Here is a 13,309-nt window from a genome sequence, read left to right as displayed (position 1 = left end):
TCTACTAGCCTTAACAAGTCCGGAGTTAAATCATAATCCTCCACGTTTTCTGTACTGTCAAGTTCACTGACACTTGTACCTTTTTCAAAATCAACTTCAAAACCACTGTCATTATCATCTTTGCATTCATTATTTGGAATCCTGGAAGGTAAAGGGAATTGAAATATGTAGAGCTATTGTATAGGTAAATAGTTAAAATAAAAGGATGAAACGACACTAATGGAAATGATTAATTATGAGAGGAGATATGAGAAATGCACTACGCATGTCAATTTATTAAAATGATAAATGATAAAAAGCCCGATACATAAAATTCCAATGCTTTTGGGCATAAGCATGGATGTTTAGTTTGCATTACTTTGAAATTGAATCACAAGTGACTGGTAAACTCATGGTGGTCCAGTTGCTCAGCTTTAGATTTGGTGGCCCAAGGTATGTAGTAGGAATCTCATCCGCATTTCTTGGCTGTTCTTCACCTTCCTCCGTTGCACATATTGATAAATCAGAAAAAGTCCCTCCTAGAGCTGACACTGATTCTTGGTTCTCAACGGTGAGTGATTCAGGAAAGATGCAACCTCCAGATCGGAATGTCTTGTAAAGATGAGGATATGTCATTCCTCGGATTTCCAACTCATGCCCCTTAAAGCGAGCCAACCTTTCTTTTCTTCTTTCGGCTATCATTTCTTCTCTTTCCTTCTTAGTTGGCTTGTACCCCAGGCCAAACCTTTCTTCATTTTTGGTAGTGCGTATGGGACTTCTAATACCTTGCAGTTCTTTTCCCAATCCTGCCCCTGCTCGGTATCCTTTTCCTAATATCTGACTGACAACCATCTTGGTGGTTTTGGAAAGCCTCGGAATAGGCGGTGTGGTTCCTTCTCCCACATACGTGGTGTTAACGAACTCGAAGGATCGAAAGGAACATTCAGGCACTTCTTCCGCCGCTTCCACGTAAGGCGTATCTGCTGGCTTGCTTATGAGTAAGTCCTCTTCCCCGTTAACACAGACAATCTTCCCTTCCACTATGAACTTGACCTTCTGATGAAGAGATGAAGGTATGGCCCCAGCCATGTGTATCCAAGGTCTTCCCAACAAATAATTGTATGAAGGAGCAATATCCATAACCTGAAATTCAATGGTAAAGGTACATGGGCCAATTTCTACTGGTATCTCAATGTCCCCTACTACTTCTCTCCTTGTTCCATCGAAAGCTCTTACGATCATCTGACTCTTTCGCATGTAGGACATGTTGATGGGTAAACGGGCCAAGGTCCTCATGGGCATCACATTTAAGGACGATCCGTTGTCAAGCAGTACCTTTGCGACGGTACAACCTTTACACTTGGTAGTGATGTGCAAGGCTTTGTAATTTCCTCTACCTCCAGAAGGGATTTCTTCATCGCTAAAGGATATTATGTTACCCACCGAAATGTTCCCAACAATGTAGTCCAAATTTTCAACCGAGATATCATGATCCACATATGCTTGGTTCAGAATCTTCATCAGAGAGTTCCTATGTGGTTCTGAGCTGAGGAGCAAAGATAGTAGTGAAATACGAGCGGGCATCCGGTTCAATTGCTCAACTACATTGTACTCACTATGTTTGATGAACTTGAGGAACTCGGCAGCTTCTTTTTCTGTCACCGATCTTTTTGAGCCATCTGTCGATTCCGGAGGTTGTACCTTTTCTTCTCTAGGACTTTGCTCTTTTTCCTCTCCCTTCTCATTCTTGAGATTCTCGAATGCTTCCGGTGAATAACAGCGTCCGCTGCGGGTAATCCCTCCAACACCAGTTATATTGGCAGCATCATCTTGAGATTCAGCTATCCATTTCTTCGCTTCCGAAACTTGTACATTGCAGTTGTAGTTCCATGGGACAGCTTTGTTGTCTTTGTAGGGGAAGGGTTTAGGGACTTCGATGACCATCTTGGCATGGTTTTTGTCCTCCACAAGCTCTCCTTTTGGTTCGTAGAAAATGGTCAAAGGTTTTATCTTCATTGGGTGAGTAGACTCTTTGGATATCATGTTTACTGCTGACTCTGAAGCTTCCGTATAGAACTCGATCTTTGATTCGTCCATCATTCTTTGCACTTCCTTCCGGAAAGAACTACAACCCTGGATTGAATGTCCCACACATCCTTTGTGGTACAAGCAACATAGTCTTTGGATATCTCGTGAGTCATTCACATTAGGACATTCAGGCCACACCTCGAGCATATCGGCCTTTACCAAGGCTTCAAATACTTTCTCCATGGAGGTTTCCACTTCCCGAATGTTCCTTTTAACATACACCTCCCTTTCGATTGCATTTACCCCTGCCCCAGCATGATTTGGCAGTGGGTTGTTGTTAACATTCCGTTCTGGCTTTTTTTCAAAGTTCAGGATTCCTGCCTTGATCAACCCTTGCACCTTATGCTTAAATGCCGTGCAATTCTCAATCGAGTGACCTTCGATTCCGTAATGGTAATCACAATGGGCGGACGTGTCATACCATCTTGGGAACGGAGGTTTTAATGGCTCTATGTATAAGGGAGCTACTAGATGGTTTGCAACCAACTGAGTGAAGAGTTCAGCATAAGGGATTGGGATAGGGTCAAACTGCACTTTCTCTTGCTTGTTTCGCCATCCTCTTGATTCACCGGTAGTATGGTTGTTTGAAGGTGTTGTTTGTTGTGTGGTTGAAGCTGTAACAGGTGTGGAAGCAGGCGGGTAAGGTGTCCGTTGGATGGGATTATATGGGTACGGGTTAGGGAAGGCATTTGGCATAGGCGGGTATGGGTATGGGCTTTGTGAAGTGTTGTGCACAGCTGGGTAATAGGGGTATGGTAGGTATGGCTGGTAAGGGTTGTATGTTCCTCCTTGGTGTTGTCCTGAAGTAATGGCTTGGGCTTCTCCTTCTTTCCTCTTGAAAGTTCCCCCTTTCCTTGTGTTTGCCATATCACCTCCTTCTATCTTCCCTTGCTTAATGGCAGTTTCTATCATTTCTCCCGAAATCACCATATCAGCAAAGTTCTTGGTGGCACTACCAACCAATCGTTCATAGTAAGGGGCTCGCAAGGTGTTAACAAACATTACAGTGGTTTCTTTCTCAGTCAATGGTGGCTGAACTTGAGAGGCCACATTCCTCCATCTTTGAGCGTATTCTTTGAAGCTTTCAGTGGTTTTCTTCTCCATGTTTTGTAAAGAAAGGCGATCTGGAGCCATATCTGTAACGTGCTTATACTGAGCTACAAACGCCCGAGCAAGGTCTTTCCACGTGTGGATTCGATTGCGGTCCAGTTGGACGTACCATTTTGCTGCAGCACCAGTAAGGCTATCTTGGAAGCAATGTATCAAGAGTTTGTCATCATGAGCATATGCGGCCATTCTTCTACAATACATGGTGATATGTGTGACCGGACACTTGGTTCCATCATACTTCTCAAAGTCTGGAACTTTGAACTTTGGGGGTATAACCACATCTGGAACCAGACAAAGCTCAATTGCATCCATAGAACAATACATTCCCATTCCTTCTACCATGCGCAGTCTTTCCTCAAAAAGGTCAAATTTTTGATGAGTATCGGGATTATCTTTCGATTCAACGGATCCACATTTGAGCTTCTCTTGTTCCTTTAGATCATCCAAATCAGGCACAGAGATGGGATCTGAAGGACTTGCCCCTCCAATTGGCCTTTGTTGAGCATAAGTCGGTGGTGGTCCTATTGGCATCCCAAAAAATGGATATTGACCCATGGATGGCATGGGAATAGAAGCATTCCTTGCAGGTGGAGGTGTAAATCCTGGTGGATACACGGGGTCTGTATTGGTTTCTGTCTGTTGAACGGCTTCTGGTGTACCAAAACTCCCCGCCACTTTCTTTCCTTTATCTGTAGATATTAACTCCAAAATTTTTGATAACTGACCCATGATTTCTTCTTGCTTCTTCTCAATCTTATCCATCCTCTCTGAATGCTCGTCCCCCATGATCTTAGAACGGGCTCTTGTATTGTATCTGTGGAGAATTTGTTTTTCTGGAATTTTGTTCTATTAGTTCAAGGAATAAGTTAGAATTTTATATTGAGTGCATTATTATTTATTATTTTTATCTGAATCATGTATTATGATGCAAATGAAATGTATTTGAATGGGAAAAATATTGGCCATCTAACATTTACCATAAGAAAATCCGCATCCATGAAACTTAAATATCTAATTACATCATTGTCTAAAACCATACATAACTATCAAAAAGAAAAACCGACTTTGTCATATTGGTCCCTAACCATCTTGAGGTGACTGATCAACCGCTCACTCAATTCATCCTTGGGAAGGATCTCTCGCCTGAGTTCTTCAGTCTTATCTGCCATTACTCGAGCTCTAAATGCCACTTCTCTCATCTGTCTCAGTATCCATTGCATTTCAGCTTCTTTCCTTTGAAGGCTTTGTGCGCATGAATTGTTTCTTTCCCCCATTTGGAAATATTCTTGCCTTACTGCTTCATACTGTGCCTTATAGCCCTCCATGGCAGTTTCCAACATGTCGCAGTCATTTTTCAACTCTTGGATGGTTTGTTCTTTCCTTTGTACCTCGTGCTGCAAAGCGTTGTTGGCACTTTGGAGTTCTTGTATTCGGGCTAACAGAGAAGAATTTGCCACGCTCACTTCCTCAAACTTGCTTTGCCACTCATCCCGCTCTTTCAAAGCCACCCGTACCTTTCTTGCAGTTTCTTTCTTCACTTCTTCTAGCTCATCCTCATGTCTACGCTTCATATTTATCATCTCCTTTTCAAGTCTTTTCCTCGTTAACTCACTCTCCAACAGGACGTCTTGAGGTTCCGGGTTTACGGGATATTTGGATGGGTTATTCGAGGGATGTATGACATTTTTCACCCTTTGGTCATGCCAAGTATGATATCCTGTGGTGACTTCATCAGTAACCCTTCCCTGATCTACTCGGCAAGTTTTCTTCCAGTCTTGAGTAATTTCCTCAATTCTCTTTAGCGTTTCTGGCTCTCCATATGTAAACTCTAACTGGTCGAGCTGGTGAGTCATGGGCACGAATTGCTCAGATCCGAACTGTCTCCGCACCATTATTGGGGCATAGCTGATGGCTCCCCAAGGTCCCATCAGTGGTACCCACGGCTTATCCCCACATTTATACATTACTTGCATTCGTGGCATCCATGGAGCTCTCCAAGTCACTTCAATGCTCATTAACCTCCGGAGCCTTGTGACCCACTCTTCTTTCCTTTTGTAGTCGGGCCATTCACTTTCGCAGAACTCAAGGATAGGACAACTCGCAGACAGATAAAGCTTTCGAAATTTGCTCTCTTTGCATTCGAAATGGCTTTTGATCCATATGGTTAGGAGTTGAGCACATCCGATGAATCGTCCCTCACCTTTGCGTCGACAAAAATTCAAGGATCTGAAGGTTTCAGCTAAGATGGACGGGGCCGGGTTGATGCTCCTTGTTACCTGATCAAAGAAGTCTATGACTGACACCTCCACATGACCTAGAACCTTCGGGAAGACCACTAAGCCGTAAATCGCCATCGCAAAAGCCAAGAGACCGTGTTCATCCTCCATGTGTTTTTTAATATATCCGTTCAAGAAACTCCACGGAAGGCATTTTGTGTCTCCTTTCTTCTTCAAATGCTGATCCACTTCCACCGTAGTCATTCCTAATAACTTGGCCAACTTTCGTCGGTGTCCCGTCTTCTGGGCCCTCCAATAGATCTTGTCAGGCTGCATATGGTCTATCCGGAGCAGAGAGGAGTATTCTTCTATGGTAGGGGTCATGTCCACCTTGTTAAAGACAAAGCAACGATATGAGGGATCCCAAAACTGGACAATGGCTCGGAGCATCTGGTCATCGACTGGTACATATAGGAGCCATGCAATGTGTCCATACTTGTTCTGAAAATTATCTCGGTGAGCACGTCTCCATTGTTCCCAAATCCCTACCATCTCTGTAAGGTCATTCTGCTGAAGATCCAAGTGAACTCTCTCGGGTAAATTTGAGATATGTCCTTGGGTCAAACAGTCTCCTTTTTCCTGTTGAATCTGCCTCATCTGTAACTCTATCTCATAGTCATTTCTGTATATGTTGAGCGGGCCGGCTGATGACGATGCCATGGATATAACTGGGATCTCTTAGGTTGAATGTTGTGTAGCCAATATTCCTCCTATATGCAATTACGATGTATGCAAATGAACATGTAACATGCGCATGACAAGAAAAATAAACTTAAGTTAGTATGGTAAAAAGAAATAATGGAATGTTAAAAATAATGAGAGAATAACAAACAATATCATGGGTATTATTGTCTACTCCACGATACTTTATTATCTCGGGGCATAATTTAGAATAAAGGGAGTGGAAGAAATTCCTTCATGTGTACCTACTTATAAGGTATATTCTCACGGGTATGGCCCTTTCTAAGGTTACACTGCTCTCGGTACTCTATATGCTGAGCGGGGTTTATGAACAGAGCTAAGGTTCCCAAATCGTTCCTCACTGTCGTCCACGCGGACTAGTAAGGCACCCCGGTCCTCACCCATTACAGGCTTCAAACGGACTAGGTTCGATTTGAGTGAGAGTCTTCACTAGCTCGTGCGGAGGTTATCACCTCACGAGAGCGTAGCTACTAAACTCCCTCCTAAAAAGGACATAACCCGGGTGGAGGGTTTATGCATGAATGTAAAAGGTGCTGTGTGTGTGAAGGAAACCATGAGTTCAAAGTAACAATCTCACATCCCTCTACCATAAATCCCCACAAGTATTAGAAGCAATAAAATAATAAATGCGAAATAAACTAATGTACCAAACAAAGTATGCAGTACAAATCATTAATATTAAGAAAACAGTGAATTATTTAAAGCCTTGGATAACCTATTATTATTTTTTATGGCTCGACTCTCTATTCCCCAGTGGAGTCGCCAGCTGTCGTAACGTGCGGGTCCGGGAACCCGACCGCTAGACGCGAATGTGAAAACTCACTAAAAAATTTAACTAGGAGTCGCCACCAATCTTTTTTTTTTACTACTAGGTGCGATTGGCCACCTATTGACTCGATTCTAATCGATGCAAACTTAAATTAATTTTAAGCCCACCGAAAAGAACCTTAAACCGGTCTACAATTTTCTGGATCTAGGTTCGGGAGTACGGTTACACCCGGGGAAGGATTAGCACCCCTCGGACGCCCGTTCCATGAACGGTACCATTTTTAGATTATCCTATTGGGCTTTAATTTTTAATTTCACTAGACTTCCTTAATTACTATTTTTTATTTTATCTCCTATTTAACCTAAAATGGAATGCAAATGGGTGGTGAGATGAAATGCATGGCGTGAGATAAAAATGCCGGACAAATAACCTTTTATCGAGGATATTTTCCGAATCCGCCCATCATACTGGTGGGACTCGGGATATTCTCTCACCTAAGGAATTATCCGAGAAACTCGCCTTCGCAAATTCGACGAATAATTCCCGTCATCGGGGTCATCGTACGTTTTCTTTTTAAAATAATATTTTGTGCATAATGAACCTAATTCGAGCAAAAGCCTTTTATTAAAGATGGTTCTCGAGCCCTCCCATCACACTGGTGGGACCCGAGGACATCTTTTCACCTAAGGAACTTTTCGAGAAATACCCGCCTTCGCAGGATCCCCGAAAGATCCCATCATCGGGGCTTAAGCTCGAAAACCAAAAATATTGATATGCAATGATATGTATGATGCAATATGTATATGTTATGCTAATACAATTATTTATTTTTTTATCATTTATTATTTTTATTTTTATTATATATATTTTATTATCCTATTTCCTATTCTTATTTCTTATTATTATTATTATTATTTTTATACTTTACATTTTTTTGTCCTAAGTTCTTTGTTTTTCATTTATAGTTAGACAAATTGTTTATAATTCTATGTTATTTTAATGAATAAAAATTATATATTTTTTTATCGTACTATTTTATATATATTTTTATATTTTTATTATTATTATATTTTTCATAAGTGATTTTTATTCAAACCTAATGCCTAAGGTCTTTATTTATTATTTTCACATTTCTTTATGCCACTTAATATTCGATGCTTACTTTTAAATTAGTTATTATTATTCTTTTATTATTATTAATTTATTTATTTACTTATTTAATGTCATATATATTGTATTTTCACGAATTAATTATTATATATATTTGGATTGTTATCATTTTATCATTATTTTATTACTTATTATTTATTTTTTATCAATTAATTTCATCAAGTAATAATTTTTGTTGTATAATCAAGCTCTTTATTTATTAAGGATTTCGGAATCTTAAAAACGAGACCCTCCCATCATACTGGTGGGGCCTTGATTCGGATTCCGAGCCTAGAGAACATAAGCTCGGGATTGCGACTTCTCGCATCCCGATCAATTATCCCATCATCGGCATCAAATTGAGCGGTTATCTTATCTATATTAAATAGTTCTTTATCTCCTTCTATTTTGTTCTTTCTCCGTTTATATAGAACTACCTTTTTACCTAATTTGATTTTTCCACATTTTTGTTTCATCATATTTTAATTCTAGTTCTCCCTAATTTATTTTCACTCTTATTATCTCTATATAAATTTTCATGACTATGAATCTCATAAATATGTTCCACATTTCATCTTTTCCCATATTTATATATATATATTTTAAAACAAACAATCCGCTAAATATTATATGTTCTTTAGCTAAATTAATACTCTAACGAAACCAATTAGCTTCCTTTTTTTTTTTTATATATACATATATATATTTTAAGTCAAACTTAGCACCACAAAATCAAGCCAATATATCTATAATAAAAATGAAAAATTTACCTTGTTACGAATAGCCACACCCTCCAACACCGAAACAGTGTCGTTTTGTAATCAAAAGGGGTCTTGGGGTGAGTCAAAACGGTGCCATTTTAAATCTTTGGACCCTCCCTCTTTCTTCACGCACCATTCTTCTCCCTTTCTCCTTCTCTATTTTTCACTGTCGCTGGCACTGCGTCACTTGCAGATCTGGTGCCGCGCCAGCCGTCGCTCCTCCCTCTCTGGTGCCGCGCCAGCCGCCGCTCCACTCTCTCTTCCTCCGTTCGGTGCTCCTTCCCCTCGCGCCAGATCTTCGCTGTTGCTGCTCCCTTCACCGGCGGCAAACAACCAAGCTGTTGCTCCTCCTACCGGCGGCAAACCAGCCCAGATTTCTCTCCTCCTACCGGCAGCAAACACTCCTCCTACCGGCAGCAAACACTCCCAAGCTTTCACTCCTCCTACCGGCAGCAAACCAGCCCAGATTTCTCTCCTCCTACCGGCAGCAAACACTCCTCCTACCGGCAGTAAACACTCCCAAGCTTTCACTCCTCCTACCGGCAGCAAACAACCAAGCTGTTGCTCCTCCTACCGGCGGCAAACTAGCCCAGATTTCTCTCCTCCTACCGGCAGCAAACAACCAAGCTGTTTCTCTATTTTTCTCTTCTGCCCAGCTCTCCTTTGCTTAGAAAAGCTTCCTCCCTGCTGCAGGTTCTCCCCCTCCCATTTATACCCGATTTCTGGGCTTTGGAGGGGGCGCTCCAGTACTGCCTTGTCCCTGGGCACCCAGGGGCAAGTTCCACTAACCTGCCAGAAGCGAATTTTTCGCGTCTGGCAGGTGAGAGAGGTGCCTGGCAGGGTGCGTCCGCACCCTGCCAGTCGTACCTCTCTCCCTTTCTTTCCATCATTTTTTGTTCATTGTCTTTTTAATCTAGTGTCTACACCAGGTCGTGACAGTCGAGCTTGAAAAATTCAAGCCCATATTAGAATTGGGCCTAGATGGGCTAGCCCATCTGATTAATGGGCTGTTCCTGGTTAGGGCGGGCCAACCTTGTGAGCTAAAAAGAAAAAAATTAATAATTTTTTATATTTAGCTTTATAAAATTAAAAGCAAAGAATATGCAATGGGAGTCCAATTAGTACAATTGTTTGTGCCTCAAGGCTCAATCTTGTTTGTTTTTCCTAACTATATGATGTGGACGCATCTAGGATTCTATTTTATTTAATATTTTTGTTAGTTTAGGATTTTAATTTCTTTATTTTATTTAGTTTGAGATTAATTTTCTATCTTTATTAGAATTTTAGTACTCTAAGTCTTTATTTAGGATTAAAATTACTATTTGATTAGGATTTATCTTAGCTAGTATAAATAGGTGGTCATAGATAGAGAATTATTATTATTATTATTAATTTTGTTTATTTTGAATTTTTATTCAAGAGGTTTCTTTAAAACCCAATTATCTTTTATTGTTCCAAGCACAATCAACACTAGACCTATCAAAATGGGTCTGGCCCATTAGGTCAGTAAATTTTTTATTGAAAGTGTGGTAGCTTGAAAAATTCAAGCCCATATCAGAACCTGACCTTGATGGGCTAGCCCATTCAATCAGTGGGCTGTCTTGGGTTGGAGCGGGCTAGCCCTACGGGATAAAAGGAAAAAAATAAATTAATAATTTTATATATTTAGCTATATAAAATTAATAATTTAGTTTCCAATGGTATTGCTTATTTTATATGTTTCAATTTCTTTAATCTTTACTTGTTAAATTAATAATTTTAATTAAGATTGAAACTCACTATCTCTTTTTCTTTTATGGCAATGAATATTAAATGATAAATTGATAATAATTCAGACCTTGAGACATCATTGCTGTTCAAACAAGATTCAAATGTTTTGCTTGAGGATGAGGATTGAGGAGAACATAAATGAGTCTTGAAGTTTTTATTTATTTGGTTATATACTTATATTTATGGGATTGTAGTTTATGTTAAAAAGTGAAACTTTATTTATATTTGATGTAATTTTTTTTTTTTATATTTGGTGTAATTTATTTGTTTGTAACATGTTTTTATTATTCAATTTATCGATTTAATCATAAAATAATTTTATTGATAGGGAGTTTGTTAGATAGAATTGTAAAAATAATTTTTTTTTTTTAAAAAAAAAGGTGACCTGGCCCAGCTCGGCCAATGGGTTGGCAAGAGGTGGGCTGGGCTAAAGTTTTGATGGTCCATGTAAAAAATGGGATCGCCCAACCCAACCAATATTTTCTCAGCACACAAAGATCGAGGCAGCTCACATTGACACCTCTAATCAACCCCATTCAAGCCTAATTGTTGAGTTTTAATTTTCATAATCCTTCCAGCTACATCAAGTGGTATCAGAGTAAACGATCTTACTATCCTACAATGATTTTTAGCTAGGAGACTATGATTGGTAGATGCAAAGGTCGAGGTAGAGGCAATCAACCCCAACAAGCTGAGTTGGCAGAGATGTGAAGAATAATTGATAACTTGACTCAAGCTGTGCAAGCTTTGCAATGTCAGGAACCAGTGGGACCTCGAATAGAGAATCCTAAAGGTGACCACAACCCGCTTAAGATTCAAGATCTTAAGGATGATGATGAATTTGAGATTAAGAACCCCTTTCATGAAGATGGACCCACAAATCAAGCAACAAAAATTGGATAAGAGGGTCGATTATTACATGCTCTTCATTTAAATGGTGGAGGAATCAAGATTAAAGTAATTGATTTTCATGGGAAGTTTGATGTGGAGGATTATCTGGATTGGGAAGCTAGTTTGAAAAATTACTTTGAATGAAAACCTATAGTAGAAAATGGAAAAGTGTTATTTGTAATGATGAAATTGAAGGTACCATAGTTCAGTGGTGGAAAAGAGTTGAAGGGCACAGTGCACGACAAAGGAAGCTTAAAGTCAACACTTTGGAGCATATGAAAAGTAAATTACGAAAGTAATTTTTACCTATTGATTATACTACGGAATTATATGAAAAGTTTCATTGTTTGAAACAAAATAACATGACCGTTGAGAAGTATACATCGGAGTTCAATAACCTATCAATTCGAGTTGGGTTAACTGAAAATAACAAACAAATTACTTCTCATTATCTTGCTGGTTTAAATCATTCTATTAGAGATGAGATGGGAGTAGTTCGTTTGTACAATATTAAAGATGTTCATTAATATGCTTTAGCAGTGGAAAAACGAGTTTCACGTTATGGTGCTAGAAAGCTGTCAAACCCTGCTTTGTAAAATAATTATAATGTCATTCACATGCTCGATAGAATGTTTGTATATTTAGGAAGTTCGAGAAATCGTTAAAAGACGATATTGCCCCTAATGGTATCATTGAGTCGATTAAGCCTCGAACTAGTTCAAATAGGAATTTTAAGGTGAAATTAAGAGTTTCACAGTTCAAGGATGACTCAAAATGGTAATTCGGAGTTCGAGGATCAATTCAAAGTCAAACTAGAATTTTCACTATCTAGGGGCAAAATCGTAATTTTACCACCCGAGGACGAAATTGAATTTTTTGAGAGAATTTAGATCAAATTTGATTAAATGGAGCATGATATGAGTATAAGGAGTGAAAATTATGCATTTTGGTTATTTTTCAATTTTTGGGGCAAAAATGTAATTTTTCACTTTACCGGGGTAAAAGTGTAATTTTTAAAAATTTGCTCCACCAAAACTTTGGAAAAGTCTAGAAATTTCATGGAAGACATGGATAAGTGAAGAGGATTGAGTGGTGGAAAAAGAAAGTCAAAAAGATGGCTAGAAAAAAATAAAATAATAAAATATTCAAAAAATAAATAAAATAATAATATTTTATTAAGCCTATTAAAAGGCTTGCAAATTCCAGAATTCTTCATTTGGAGGGTCAGCCAAAACCAGCAGGAGAGAGAGAGAAATAAGAACAAACCCTAGAGTGAGAAAATTCAAAGAAAAAGTGTGATTTTTCAAGGAATCAAGTGTTTAAAGGTATGATTTTTCAAGCTTAGCTTAAGATTTATCATTTTCATGCATTTCTCATCATTTTCCATGGTTGAATCATGTGATTTGAGGATGAATTCAATTCTGGAAAAATGGGTTAGGAGAGAGAAACTTGTTAGATTAATTTGATTTTAAGTTATGTTAGTGTTTTAAGTTAGTTTAGCATATTTAGGAACAAAACAACAAGAAAAGAATTTATTTTCCTCCATTACCATTATTGGCTGAATTTTCTAGGGGAATATTGGCTGATGATCTTGATGTTTACTTGAGCAATTATGATGAATAATGATGAATTATGAGTCTAGAAAAATAATGAAAATTTTCGGAGCAAAAATACGAATTTTTACCCATTAGGGGTATTTTCGTAATTTGTTATCGGGACTGATAATTTGCACCACACTGAGGGACATTAAGTCAATTTGGGTGCAATTGAGGTATAGAAACTGAAAAAAATTAATTTGAGATTAAATTGGACGC

The 13,309-nt window shown here is 38.9% G+C and overlaps 1 long non-coding RNA gene across 2 annotated transcripts in view; it reads left to right on the top strand.

Moving 5' to 3' along the window:
* LOC148761295 (uncharacterized) overlaps window positions 1–13,309 on the top strand; it is a 53,130-nt gene that overhangs the window by 38,210 nt on the left and 1,611 nt on the right. The window contains exon 1 of one of the 2 annotated variants that reach the window (XR_016027981.1): window positions 12,507–12,820. The exons of the other annotated variant lie outside the window; for it this stretch is intronic. This is a non-coding gene — a long non-coding RNA (uncharacterized LOC148761295). Of the gene's footprint in view, window positions 1–12,506; window positions 12,821–13,309 lie in introns of those variants that run through there. 2 annotated transcript variants of the gene reach the window in all.

The sequence above is a fragment of the Theobroma cacao genome, chromosome 8, assembly GCF_053813885.1.
Source record: "Theobroma cacao isolate CCN51 chromosome 8, ASM5381388v1, whole genome shotgun sequence".
NCBI classification, from domain to species: domain Eukaryota; kingdom Viridiplantae; phylum Streptophyta; class Magnoliopsida; order Malvales; family Malvaceae; genus Theobroma; species Theobroma cacao.
This window is presented reverse-complemented; position numbering and strand designations above follow the sequence as displayed.